Source organism: Pelobates fuscus, chromosome 2 (assembly GCF_036172605.1).
Source record: "Pelobates fuscus isolate aPelFus1 chromosome 2, aPelFus1.pri, whole genome shotgun sequence".
NCBI lineage: Eukaryota > Metazoa > Chordata > Amphibia > Anura > Pelobatidae > Pelobates > Pelobates fuscus.
In genome coordinates, this window is record NC_086318.1 from 65,168,908 (window position 1) to 65,181,634 (window position 12,727).

General features: G+C 44.5%; 2 non-coding genes across 2 annotated transcripts; both read left to right on the top strand.

Annotated features, from left to right (window-relative positions):
* The first annotated feature begins 9,621 nt into the window (after nt 1-9,621).
* Nucleotides 9,622-9,694, top strand: TRNAK-CUU (transfer RNA lysine (anticodon CUU)). The gene has a single exon. It is a non-coding gene; the product is annotated as a tRNA-Lys (tRNA).
* A 2,119-nt stretch (nt 9,695-11,813) lies between these two features.
* TRNAK-CUU (transfer RNA lysine (anticodon CUU)) lies at nt 11,814-11,886 on the top strand. Its single transcript has one exon. It is a non-coding gene; the product is annotated as a tRNA-Lys (tRNA).
* Nucleotides 11,887-12,727: the final 841 nt, after the last annotated feature.

Here is a 12,727-nt window from a genome sequence, read left to right on the forward strand (position 1 = left end):
ATGCACTACATATGGACCTGTTAAAATCATAGTGATAGGCAAAAAGGCTTAAAACACATTCCTCTATATCTACTGGCAGGATTAGAGGTACGGTACCCAGGTGAGGCCGGGCACCACCACACACATAACATGCAGTCTTATTATGCTTATTAGCATTATATTTCATCCATTCTAACCATAGATTTACATCATTAAAACCTGTTTCAGCGGCCATGGTATCTTCAAAGGTGGGGTTAGCAATGGCCATCATGTCTTGAAAGGTCTGGATGTGAGGTTTTAATGGGTTAGGGACCATGTGGGTGGCCCCTTGCCACTCAGAAGAGTTGCACATATCTTTTAAGAAGAAATGCCCTAATTTACGGTAGGAACCCTTTTTCCAATACATTCCCATCACATACTGGTCTGCATCCGTTGGGCTTGGATGCTCAATGTTAAGGATTAATTTCATTGGTGTACCCCCCCCAGGCTTTCTTAAAGTCATTCTCTGGAGAAGGGATCTACCTTGATCATCTACTTTAGATAAGGCACTTTTTGGCTTGTAACCCCAGGCAGGCCCGGCATTCCATCCCGCCGCCCCCCAATGATTACAATTGTGCCCCCATTGCTTGTCAACTACACAAACATATGGATCTTTTGAATGAGGGATATCTCTGTAAATACTCTGGATTTGTGATGTGGGGAACGGGCATTCTACAATATCACAATAGTCAAAGGTGTAAGTAGCCACATGGGTGCATGATGAATTGTACCAGAAGGTATACCCACTAATATCTTTGGTGATGGCTACTTGTTGGGCCTTTATGAGGCTGATTAAGGAGAAGATGTGCCAGAGGTACATGCTTGTGCGGTATCTGCTTCCTCTGGGGCAGGAGATTTCTTGCAGTGGGAAGCGTGGATCCAATTTGGCCTACCGGCCAGTTTGACGGAAGTTGCGGTAATCAGGAGAACTTGGAATGGACCGTCAAATCTTGGTTCCAGGGTATTTTTCCGCACAAACTTCTTGACCAGAACCCAATCTCCGGGGAGCAGGTTATGGGCACCTGTATCCAATTCGGGATCTGGAATTGAAGAGAAAACTTGGGCATGTATTTTGTTTAAGGCACTTGCAAGTTCAGTTACATAATCTACTAAAACATCTGATTGGAGCTGTAACTGCTGCGGATAATAACAACCTAGTCTGGGTGCTGTCCCAAATAGAATCTCATATGGGGACAGTGAATGCTTCCCTCTAGGTGTGTGCCTAACACTGAATAAAGCTATTGACAGGCTTTCTGGCCAGGGCATCTTTGTTTCTTGTGACATTTTTAACATTCTGGCTTTTAGAGTGCCATTCATGCGCTCTACTTTACCACTACTTTGTGGGTGGTAAGGGGTGTGGAAGGCTAGGGTCACCCCTAGAGCAGTCCAAATTTCTTTAGTCACTGTTGCTGTAAAGGCTGGGCCTTGATCACTTTCAATGACTTCTGGGAGTCCAAACCTACATACTATTTCTGTAAGTAGGCGTCTTGCGGTTGTTTTTGCAGTGATATTGGCCACTGGGTAGGCCTCTGGCCATCCTGAGAACATGTCCACTATGACTAGTGCATATTCATGGGGCCCACTCTTGGGCATTTGGATGTGGTCAATTTGGATTCGCTGGAAGGGGTACATGGGCTTTGCCAGGTGTTTTGCAGGCACCTTGATTGGTCTTCCTGGATTGCATTTTGCACAAATGACACAGGCCTTACAGAAGCTGCTGATCAATGTTGTGATTCCGGGTGCTTCATAATACTTCTGTATGAGGGCGGCCATTAATTCCTTTGACAAGTGTGCAGGCCCATGTGCCCATTGGACCACTGCTGGATATAAGTTTTTGGGGAGACAGAATTTGAAGTTGTTGTAATATACTCCATCCTTTTGGACGGCTCCTTTCTTTTTCCATTTCTGGATTTCTTCAGGAGTGACTACAGCTTGCTGTTCTCGCAAAATTCGCAAATCAGTAGGAAGAGTTTGCAGAGTAAAAATAGGGACTTCTTCTTCTTCTTCTTGTCCGGACACGTCTTCATCCACTTCCTGAAAATCCCTGGCTGCTAGCTTAGCAGCCTGATCAGCCAAATGGTTGCCCTTTGCTTCATCTGTATCCAATTTCCCATGGGCCTTTACCTTCAAAACGGCCACTTCTTTAGGGAGTAGGAGGGCATCCATTAGTTCCTTGATTGCAGTACTATGCTTGACTGGCGTACCGGCGGTGGTAAGAAATCCTCTTGTCTTCCAGATGAGGCCGAAGTCATGTGCCACGCCTAGAGCATACCTTGAATCTGTATAGATATTGGCACGTTTTCCTTCGGAAATTTTGCATGCTGAGGTCAGAGCCTGTAATTCAGCTTCTTGCGCAGACATTGCTGGCGGTAAAGATGATGATTTGATAACTTCATCTGTTGTGGTTACGGCATATCCTGTATGGTATCTTCCTTCTTCATCAGCATATCTTGAACCGTCCACAAACAGGGTGAAATCTGGATCTGGTAATGGATTCTCGTGCACAGTTGGTAGGTGCACTGTCTCCATCTTCATCTGTTCAAAACAGTCATGAGGTGTTTCGGGGTCATAATCATTCACTATGACCAGATCTTGAAATTCCTTTTCTAGGAAGTGGCGTGGCCATGCTTCCAGAAGGTCAGTTGTTGGGTATTTGACAATACCATTTTCCTGTAGCTGTTCTTCATCCATGGTGGCCCATAACTTTGCCATGGGCCCAAGATCATTCCATGACCTTGTCTTTGCTTTGGTAACAGGAATATGTGGGATAGCAGTATCCCAATGGCGGTAGAGGTAGATAAGTTGTTGAGGTAGTTGGACCAAGACCATGCTATTGCCTTCAGAGTCACAATAGAAATCTTGAGCAGTGAGCTTCACATCAGTCAGTGGTAAAGCTCATCTTCATAGCAAGGTTCGGGAGTAATGTTTGGTTTGTACCACATGGTACAGAAGGCGTAATCTGGGCCTTCACAGAGAGGCTTCTCATCTTCATAAAATGTCAAATGTGGATGCATGACTTTCTTGATACATCCACAAAGCAGGTAAATGTAGGTTTCATCTGTGACAAATCCATAATAGATACCCCCCTCAGGGAGTGGAAGAAGAGTGGATGGATTAAGAACTTGACATCTTTGAATGGAAATGTTGTCAGGTAGAAGAAGATGACACTGTAGGCGTAGGTGTCTGGCAGGAGACACGTGCTTGAGCTGGACTTGGTTGATGATGGCAGAGATGTCATGAGGGGCCAAAACAACCAGAGGGTGGCCAAGGACCAGGTCTGAGGTTCTTTCTATGAGCTCTCTTGCAGCAAAAACAGCCCTGAGACAGGAAGGGGTCCCTCTGGCCACAATGTCCAGTTGACATGAGAAATATCCAATAGGCCTTTGGCGGCCTCTTAAGTCATTAGTTTGGGTGAGAACTCCTGTTGCATGGCCTTGTCTTTCAGAGACAAATAATTTGAAAGGTTTGGAGTAATCAGGCAGGCCCAAGGCAGGAGCAGAAGCAATGGCACGTTTTAGAGCATTGAAATTGTCTATTGCTTCATTAGTTAAACAGAAAGGGTCAGACTTAAGTGCGTCATAGAGAGGTTGCATGAGCAGGGAGGCCTCTGGGATCCATGCTCTGCAGTAGGAAATAAGGCCTAGGAAGGCATGGAGAGATTTTGAAGTTCTTGGAGTTGGAATATCCAGTACGGCTCTTACCCGGTCCCGGGTAAGATGTCTGGTACCTTGAGATAGGCAATGTCCAAGGAAAATTACTGAGGGTTGGCAGAACTGTAGCTTGATGAGGGAAGCCTTGCATCCTTGTTCTGCCAAATAACAAAGCAGGCTAATTGAGCACTTTTCAGCAGTGGGTATATCATCTCCACAGAGCAGCAAATCATCCACATACTGAAGCAGAACAACTTCTGGGTGCTCGGCTTGCCATGGGTCAAGGATGGTGGCCATGGCCTTTGCAAATTGACTTGGTGAATTTTGTGCCCCTTGGGGCATGACAGTCCAGGTATACTGTTGCATCTCATGAGTGAAAGCAAACAGGTATTGGCAGGATGGGTCCAGTGGGACACTGAAGAAAGCATTTGCTAGGTCAATGACTGTGAAAAATTTTGCAGATGGTGGGACTCCAGAGAGCAGAGTATGGGGGTTTGGTACAAGAGGGGTGTCCAGGACGGTAGCTTCATTGACAGCACGGAGATCCTGAACCATCCTGTACTTCTCTGGCTCACCTTTTGGAGTTTTCTTTTTCACAGGGAATAATGGGGTGTTACATTCAGATTTACATTTCACCAGGGCACCCTTCTCCAAGAGTGCCTTGATGTGGGTAGAAATGGCAGCGGCCTGTGCTGGTTTTAATGGATATTGTGGTTTTCTTGGTAATTTAGCTCCTGGAATGAGCTTTACCACCACAGGGGGAACATTTAGGTGACCTATGTCCTCTGGGCCTGAGGACCATAACTTGGCGGGCACCTGTATCTTTAATGCCTCTGGGAAATTGGACCTTAATTCTGCTGCTTTCTCACGGGGCTTTTCTAAATGCAGCATTAGAGGCAAGGAGCACAAGGCTGAGGTGTCTGATTCAGATAGAGGTGTGGACATTTCTACCTGCCCATCCGGGGTAAAGGTGATGGATGCTTGCAGGCGTGAGAGAACATCAGCACCTAATAGGTTAATTGGGCATGTGGAGGATACCACAAAGCGAGCAAGCAGGCTAGAGCCAACTCGTAATGGAGTTGTTAAAGGGCTATGTCTTGGCTGGCCATCCACTCCAACACAAGAGACGTCAATATTTGACAGAAAGGATGGGTCTGGCAGGTCTTGTTCTCGCAGAACACTACGGGCTGCACCTGTGTCAACTAGAAATGTGGTAGGGTGGCCTTCAATGGGCAAAGTCACTGTGGCAAGTGGCCCCCCTTTATCCCCTGTAGACACTGCCATGACAGGGGTTGCAGACACAGGCTTGCCAATTTCCTAATCATCTGGTTCCTCAATTATCGGAACCTGTTTGGTGGCTTTGGGAGCTGGGGCAGGTTTGGAGGGCTTTCTGGGCTCCCTTTTTAGGTTCTGGGCAGTCACTTCTAAAGTGCCCCTTGGCTCCACAATTAAAACAATGTCCCCCCTCCTCCGGTCTAGTACCTTTTGGGACTGGGGTGGAGCGGGATACCATGAGAGGCGCTGAAGTGGATCTTCTTGGGGTCTGAGCGGATTCCAAACCTCTAGCAACTAAAAGTAGGGTGTCCAGGGGAACAACCTTATATTCAGGGCGTGCAGCAATGATTCCCTTGCGTATAGAGTCCTTAACACCTTGGACAAACGCACCTGACAGCATTTGTGAATGAATTTTGTCAGTAAGATCAAACCCCAAATCTGTAAACATTTGATACAGTCTTGCATGAAACCTTTCCACTGATTCTCCTTTATCTTGAATAACATCAGTAAGGCCAGCAGCCTGATCTGCAAGTTTGTCCTTAGCCCATTCTTTTAATTGGGTGCAAAAAGTTACTCCAGAGGGGTAATCAACATCACTGTTGAGCTGATCTGTACTGAGGTGTCGGGCCATACTTGGCCAATATGCATCCCCTGCTTTAATAGCACAAATGCTCAATAGATCACGCCATGCGGCTGAATAAGTCTTTTGAATTTGAACTATCCCTCGGTAGAAGGGCATGGGCTGCTTTTCTGGGTCCGGGAGTGATTTCATCAGAGCACTAGCTTGAGTGGGGTTAAAAGCTACATATTTAGGAGGGGCCTGTTCTCCCCGACCCTTGTGGCCGAAGGGATCATCGATAGAACGATGAGATGGGGCTCCCGCAGCAAGTTCCGATGAGACATGGGACACCCTGTCCATCTCGTCATCATCGAATTCTATGATATTGACTCTTCTACGCGGTGCAGGTCCCGCGTGAGGTGAAAGGGTCGGTGGCTGGGAATGAGCCCCAGATGCAGGGGTGGCTAGCGAGTCGTAACCTGGGGACAGGTAGTCGCCGGGAATTACTGGCATCAGGGCTGAACTGGGAGCCGCCATATTGGAGGCGGGGAAAGGAGTTGCTTCAGGATTAAGGGAAGGAGCGGCGGCCATATTTGATATGGGCACTTCCGGGGTAGATTGGGCCGGACTGGGCATGACCGGAACCTGGGGAGTGGCTTGGGGAAAGGGAGGGTAACCGGGGTAGGGCAGGGCCATGGGATATGGGAAGGGGTAGGGCCAGGCAGGGGAGGGCAAAAGAGTAGGGTGGGCAGGTACGGTTAAGGAGGTAGGATATTGGACTGGGGCGGAGCTGGTTATCGGAGGAGACAGGACAGGATTAGTAGGGATGGATGCAGAAAGAGGAGTCGTAGCATGGGAGGGAGGGGTAGTTAGCTGGACGGGTGCTGATGGAAGGGGATTAACCATAGAGAGGGATTGCAGGGAGGAGGCGGCAGATGAGATGTTAGGATTAGGCATGGAAGGAAGCGTGGGGATGGCTGAGGATGATGGGACCGTTAGAGAAAGGGAAGGGGTAAAGAAAGATCCATCAGAATTCAGGACCGGGCAGACAGGGGAGGTGATGGGATGGGATTCGGGAGGATCGGGAGTGGGGAACATAGTCAGCTGGCTATCACCTATGGCTGACTGAACCTTGGGGACGGACATCCCCTGGGCGCCATTTTGGGGCGCTGGCTGAGGGTAAACCCCAGCAACACAATTTTTATGATACACAAACAATTTTACACCTTTGTGATTTACTTCTTCCTCAACCCAACCTTCTAACTGAATAGCCTTCGCTACTCTGTACCATGCTTCAGCAGTCTTTAATAAACCATTATCTGTAAGCTTGCCTTTCATTTCTGCTAGTAACTTGCGCCAACTTTCTGGTTGCAATCTCCCACATGTCGGTACAGCAATTTTACATACTTTTGCAATCTTTTCAACACCTTTAACCATCTCTTCACCCTCTCTGTTCTCTACCAAATCACATGCTAACCAGCCCTTGCTGGGCTTATCTAAATCCTGTCCCATAGTCCCTTTACCCCTATACCAGCGTCCTAGATATAGAGAGAGAGAGGGAAATTTGAACAAGAACGTCTACAATGCTCGACTGCCACCCGAGAATCGTGGGACTTTCTCAGGTGCGTCTTCCCAAAACGTAGACTAGTCACTGAATCCGCCTACCCGGGGTGGTAGACACGGATTGGAGCGAGGTGAGAAGTGTGTGACCAATCACTTCTCTTTTAAGAGGAATGGGAGTGGATAGTATAACAATATAGAGAGTATAGAAAAGATGAAAGGCAAGGAAAAAAAAATCCTTAGAGACAGACACAGGAGTACATGAGACTCCTCTTTAAACAAACAAGACAACAATACAGTTGAAATACAGTGTATGCATCACAGTTCAAATGAAATCAACAGTAATTCCTTTCCTTTACTCATGTGCTTACTCCAAAGTCACCTCCCTCAACCCCGTAGTGCCCCTATAAAACCCACTTATAAGTCTCACTACCACAAATAAACAGAAAAACTGGAATTCCACCAGCCCCCAGCGCTCAGGGCGGCGGTTACCAAGAGAAAACTGGAATCCCCCCAGCCGAAGCTGAGGTTTACCAAAACTGGAATCCCCCCAGCCTCGGTACTCGGGACAGTGGTTACCAAAATTGGAATTCCACTAGCCCCAGTACTCGAAACTGTGGGTTACCACGTGCACAATGAGGCTAGCTAAGCTCTCAGAGTGTCACGAGAAGGATCACAGGAAATTATGAGTCTACACAAAATCCACAGTTCCAACAATCCCCTTTTTCCTTACAGCCACAGCCACGAGGCTCCTAAAAGAGGTAAACAGGCAAAGAAGACCCCCAGGAACGCATCCACAGGTCAACCCCCCTTTTTCCCTACAACCACGGCACCGTGGTTCCTAAAAGGAGTAAAACAGGCAACAGAAGACCCAGGCAAATCCCCTCGGGTCCACCCCCCTTTATCCCAAAAGTGGCAAAATACAAACAGATAGACAGATATACTGAAGACCCAGGCAAATCCCCTTAGGTCCACCCCCCTTTATCCCAAAAAGGGGAAAACAAGCAAGACAGAACCCCAGGCAAATCCCCTGCAGGTCCACCCCCCCTTTATCTCAAAATGGGGAAACAGGCAAACAATTCAAACACAATTCAAACACACCCAGGCAACAGATAGACTAAAATGCAGGTAAACAAATGAGTAACGAGACACCGGGCAAGATATTACCTGTCTTTGATGTCCTCCCGGGAAGCAGTCACAGACACGTGGACGGGTCAATCAAAGGGGCCGGAACATACCGGTGGCTCTGCAGAAGTCTCTACCGTGTACCTGGAGGTGATCAATCTCCTTTCCTTCCCCCTGGATTCCTCCGTCCAACAGCGTCTTCCTTAGGACGGCTCACCGGCCAGACATAGCCCGGTGCCCCACGTTGGGCGCCAAGTTGTTATGGTACTTTTTGCAGTAAACCAAAATGTTTAAATGTCTATCTGTTCCTGTCCAAATCAATAAAATAAATTGCGTATATACGCTGAAGTAATTAAGTCTGACACACAAGGTTCAGGTTAAAATAACTTCGAGGAAATTTATTGGCAAGTGATTAAAAAGCGGACACGCAGGTCCTTTTAAGAGACATTTTACGTCATCATTGCTTATTAGAATATCAGTAAATAAACATCATTAATTGGATTAATTGTCAAGTGTCGGGATTAGTGTCCACCTATCAATATTATTAATTGGCTCAAAAGACTAAGTGGTTAATCCCGTGTCCACCCACCAAGAGGTGGGATTGTTCTGGACACGGGTGGGGGACAAGGGGTCTTGAGCGTCATTTTACACGGTCGGTGATCTCAGGCCTCGTGGCCAGGTGCAAGGTCTCTTATGAATAGAACATTTCATTACTACTGTGTTCGCATGGCCTTCAAATTATACTTTGTTGCAAATCTAAGGAAAAGTCAGCAATTCCTGTGTTAATCATATCTTTATAGAAAATACAGTCTTTGTTCTATTGTATTAGATGTGCTGGGAAATTCTGTCATGTAAGGTGATTTTAAAATGAACAAGTTAGGTTATGAGGACAAAATGGAGGATTGAAGAAGTCAGGTTAGGGGGACAAAATGGAGGATTGTCACAGTATAAAGTTAAAATGGAGTTAGTGCAATAATTGAATACAAATACAATAAGGTTTTTTAAATAATCCCACATCACTACTATGGCCCATTATATCCTTCACTGTTTCTGATTGTTTTACGAGTCTAGGAATGCCAACCTGGAGACGTTTCATTACAGGGTGGATTGCTTGAATCTTATAGGGTAAAGTGATATGATTTTTCTCTTGTTTAAGAAGGTAAATTTTATATCATACATTAAGATAGAGAGCTTTGCGAGTTCCCTCTTTCCCTCTGTCCACCCTTTGCTTCCGCAAAGCTCTCTCGGAATGCAGACTTGAAGACTTTTCATTACAGGGTGAGTTCTATAGGGTAAAGTGATCTGATTTTTCTCTTGTTTAAGAAGGTAAATTTATATATTATATTAAATAGTTAAACCAAGATAGAGAGCTTTGCAAGCTCTCTCCATCCACCCTTTGCATCCGAAGTCAGAGCATAATGCACGTAGGAATCAGCCCGGCTAGCTCAGTCGGTAGAGCATGAGACTCTTAATCTCAGGGTCGTGGGTTCGAGCCCCACGTTGGGCGAGATATGTAATTTTATGTCTCCTTTATTGAAAAAAATAAAAAAAGAAGGAAGGTGCTTACGTTTGGCCTAGGGAATCATAAAAGTCACCATATATTAGAGCAGATTGTATATTTGAAAAACATAGAAGGTGAAGAAACAGGAGTGTAGTTCTTTGGAAAAGTGTGTCAAGCAATTTAATTGTTGTAAGACGATTGAGGAATTCTTACAAAACATTTTAGTAGAGGGAGATTTTCAAATCTAACCATAAACCAGTGGACACAACCTAGCAGGGGAACATGTTAACAAAATGCTACCTTAGAATATAAGGAATTAAGTCATATTATTTCCATAAGAGCAATGAAGCCATTGTTTAAGAAGGCAACTTTATATGGTTCAGTGGAGCTAAATCTCACCTTCCAACATAAGCAACTAGGGTCTATGATCTCTTTCACCATCAGGCCAGGAGAAATGAAACAATCCAAAAGGGGTAGGTTTTCAATGCTAATCACATGTTACTGGACACAGTCTAACTGAATACAATCTAAATTAAACCCCACTGTCAGACAAGAGCTACTATGGCCCATCATTTCCTTCACCATTTCTAATTGTTTTACGACTCTAGAAATGCAGACTTGGAGACTTCTCGTTATGATCCAAAAAGGGGAGATTTTCAAATCTTATCACCTGGACAGAAACTAAGGGATTAAAATCAAAACTAGATCTCACTGTGGAACAAGAGCTACTATGGCCCATTGTATCCTTCACTGTTTCTGATTGTTTTACGAGTCTAGGAATGCCAACCTGGAGACGTTTCATTACAGGGTGGATTGCTTGAATCTTATAGGGTAAAGTGATATGATTTTTCTCTTGTTTAAGAAGGTAAATTTTATATCATACATTAAGATAGAGAGCTTTGCGAGTTCCCTCTTTCCCTCTGTCCACCCTTTGCTTCCGCAAAGCTCTCTCGGAATGCAGACTTGAAGACTTTTCATTACAGGGTGAGTTCTATAGGGTAAAGTGATCTGATTTTTCTCTTGTTTAAGAAGGTAAATTTATATATTATATTAAATAGTTAAACCAAGATAGAGAGCTTTGCAAGCTCTCTCCATCCACCCTTTGCATCCGAAGTCAGAGCATAATGCATGTAGGAATCAGCCCGGCTAGCTCAGTCGGTAGAGCATGAGACTCTTAATCTCAGGGTCGTGGGTTCGAGCCCCACATTTGGCGAGATATGTAATTTTATGTCTCCTTCATTGAAAAAAATAAAAAAAGAAGGAAGGTGCTTACGTTTGGCCTAGGGAATCATAAAAGTCACCATATATTAGAGCAGATTGTATATTTGAAAAACATAGAAGGTGAAGAAACAGGAGTGTAGTTCTTTGGAAAAGTGTGTCAAGCAATTTAATTGTTGTAAGACGATTGAGGAATTCTTACAAAACATTTTAGTAGAGGGAGATTTTCAAATCTAACCATAAACCAGTGGACACAACCTAGCAGGGGAACATGTTAACAAAATGCTACCTTAGAATATAAGGAATTAAGTCATATTATTTCCATAAGAGCAATGAAGCCATTGTTTAAGAAGGCAACTTTATATGGTTCAGTGGAGCTAAATCTCACCTTCCAACATAAGCAACTAGGGTCTATGATCTCTTTCACCATCAGGCCAGGAGAAATGAAACAATCCAAAAGGGGTAGGTTTTCTAATCACTGTGGAACAAGAGCTACTATGGCCCATTATATCCTTCACTGTTTCTGATTGTTTTACGAGTCTAGGAATGCCAACCTGGAGACGTTTCATTACAGGGTGGATTGCTTGAATCTTATAGGGTAAAGTGATATGATTTTTCTCTTGTTTAAGAAGGTAAATTTTATATCATACATTAAGATAGAGAGCTTTGCGAGTTCCCTCTTTCCCTCTGTCCACCCTTTGCTTCCGCAAAGCTCTCTCGGAATGCAGACTTGAAGACTTTTCATTACAGGGTGAGTTCTATAGGGTAAAGTGATCTGATTTTTCTCTTGTTTAAGAAGGTAAATGTATATATTATATTAAATAGTTAAACCAAGATAGAGAGCTTTGCAAGCTCTCTCCATCCACCCTTTGCATCCGAAGTCAGAGCATAATGCATGTAGGAATCAGCCCGGCTAGCTCAGTCGGTAGAGCATGAGACTCTTAATCTCAGGGTCGTGGGTTCGAGCCCCACGTTGGGCGAGATATGTAATTTTATGTCTCCTTTATTGAAAAAAATAAAAAAAGAAGGAAGGTGCTTACGTTTGGCCTAGGGAATCATAAATGTCACCATATATTAGAGCAGATTGTATATTTGAAAAACATAGAAGGTGAAGAAACAGGAGTGTAGTTCTTTGGAAAAGTGTGTCAAGCAATTTAATTGTTGTAAATTAAATTTTATATCATACATTAAGATAGAGAGCTTTGCGAGTTCCCTCTTTCCCTCTGTCCACCCTTTGCTTCCACAAAGCTCTCTCGGAATGCAGACTTGAAGACTTTTCATTACAGGGTGAATTATACTCTTAATCTCAGGGTCGTGGGTTCGAGCCCCACGTTGGGCGAGATGTGTTAACAAATTGCTACCTTAGAATATAAGGAATTAAGTCATATTATTTCCATAAGAGCAATGAAGCCATTGTTTAAGAAGGCAACTTTATATGGTTCAGTGGAGCTAAATCTCACCTTCCAACATAAGCAACTAGGGTCTATGATCTCTTTCACCATCAGGCCAGGAGAAATGAAACAATCCAAAAGGGGTAGGTTTTCAATGCTAATCACATGTTACTGGACACAGTCTAACTGAATACAATCTAAATTAAGCCCCACTGTCAGACAAGAGCTACTATGGCCCATCATTTCCTTCACCATTTCTAATTGTTTTACGACTCTAGAAATGCAGACTTGGAGACTTCTCGTTATGATCCAAAAAGGGGAGATTTTCAAATCTTATCACCTGGACAGAAACTAAGGGATTAAAATCAAAACTAGATCTCACTGTGGAACAAGAGCTACTATGGCCCATTATATCCTTCACTGTTTCTGA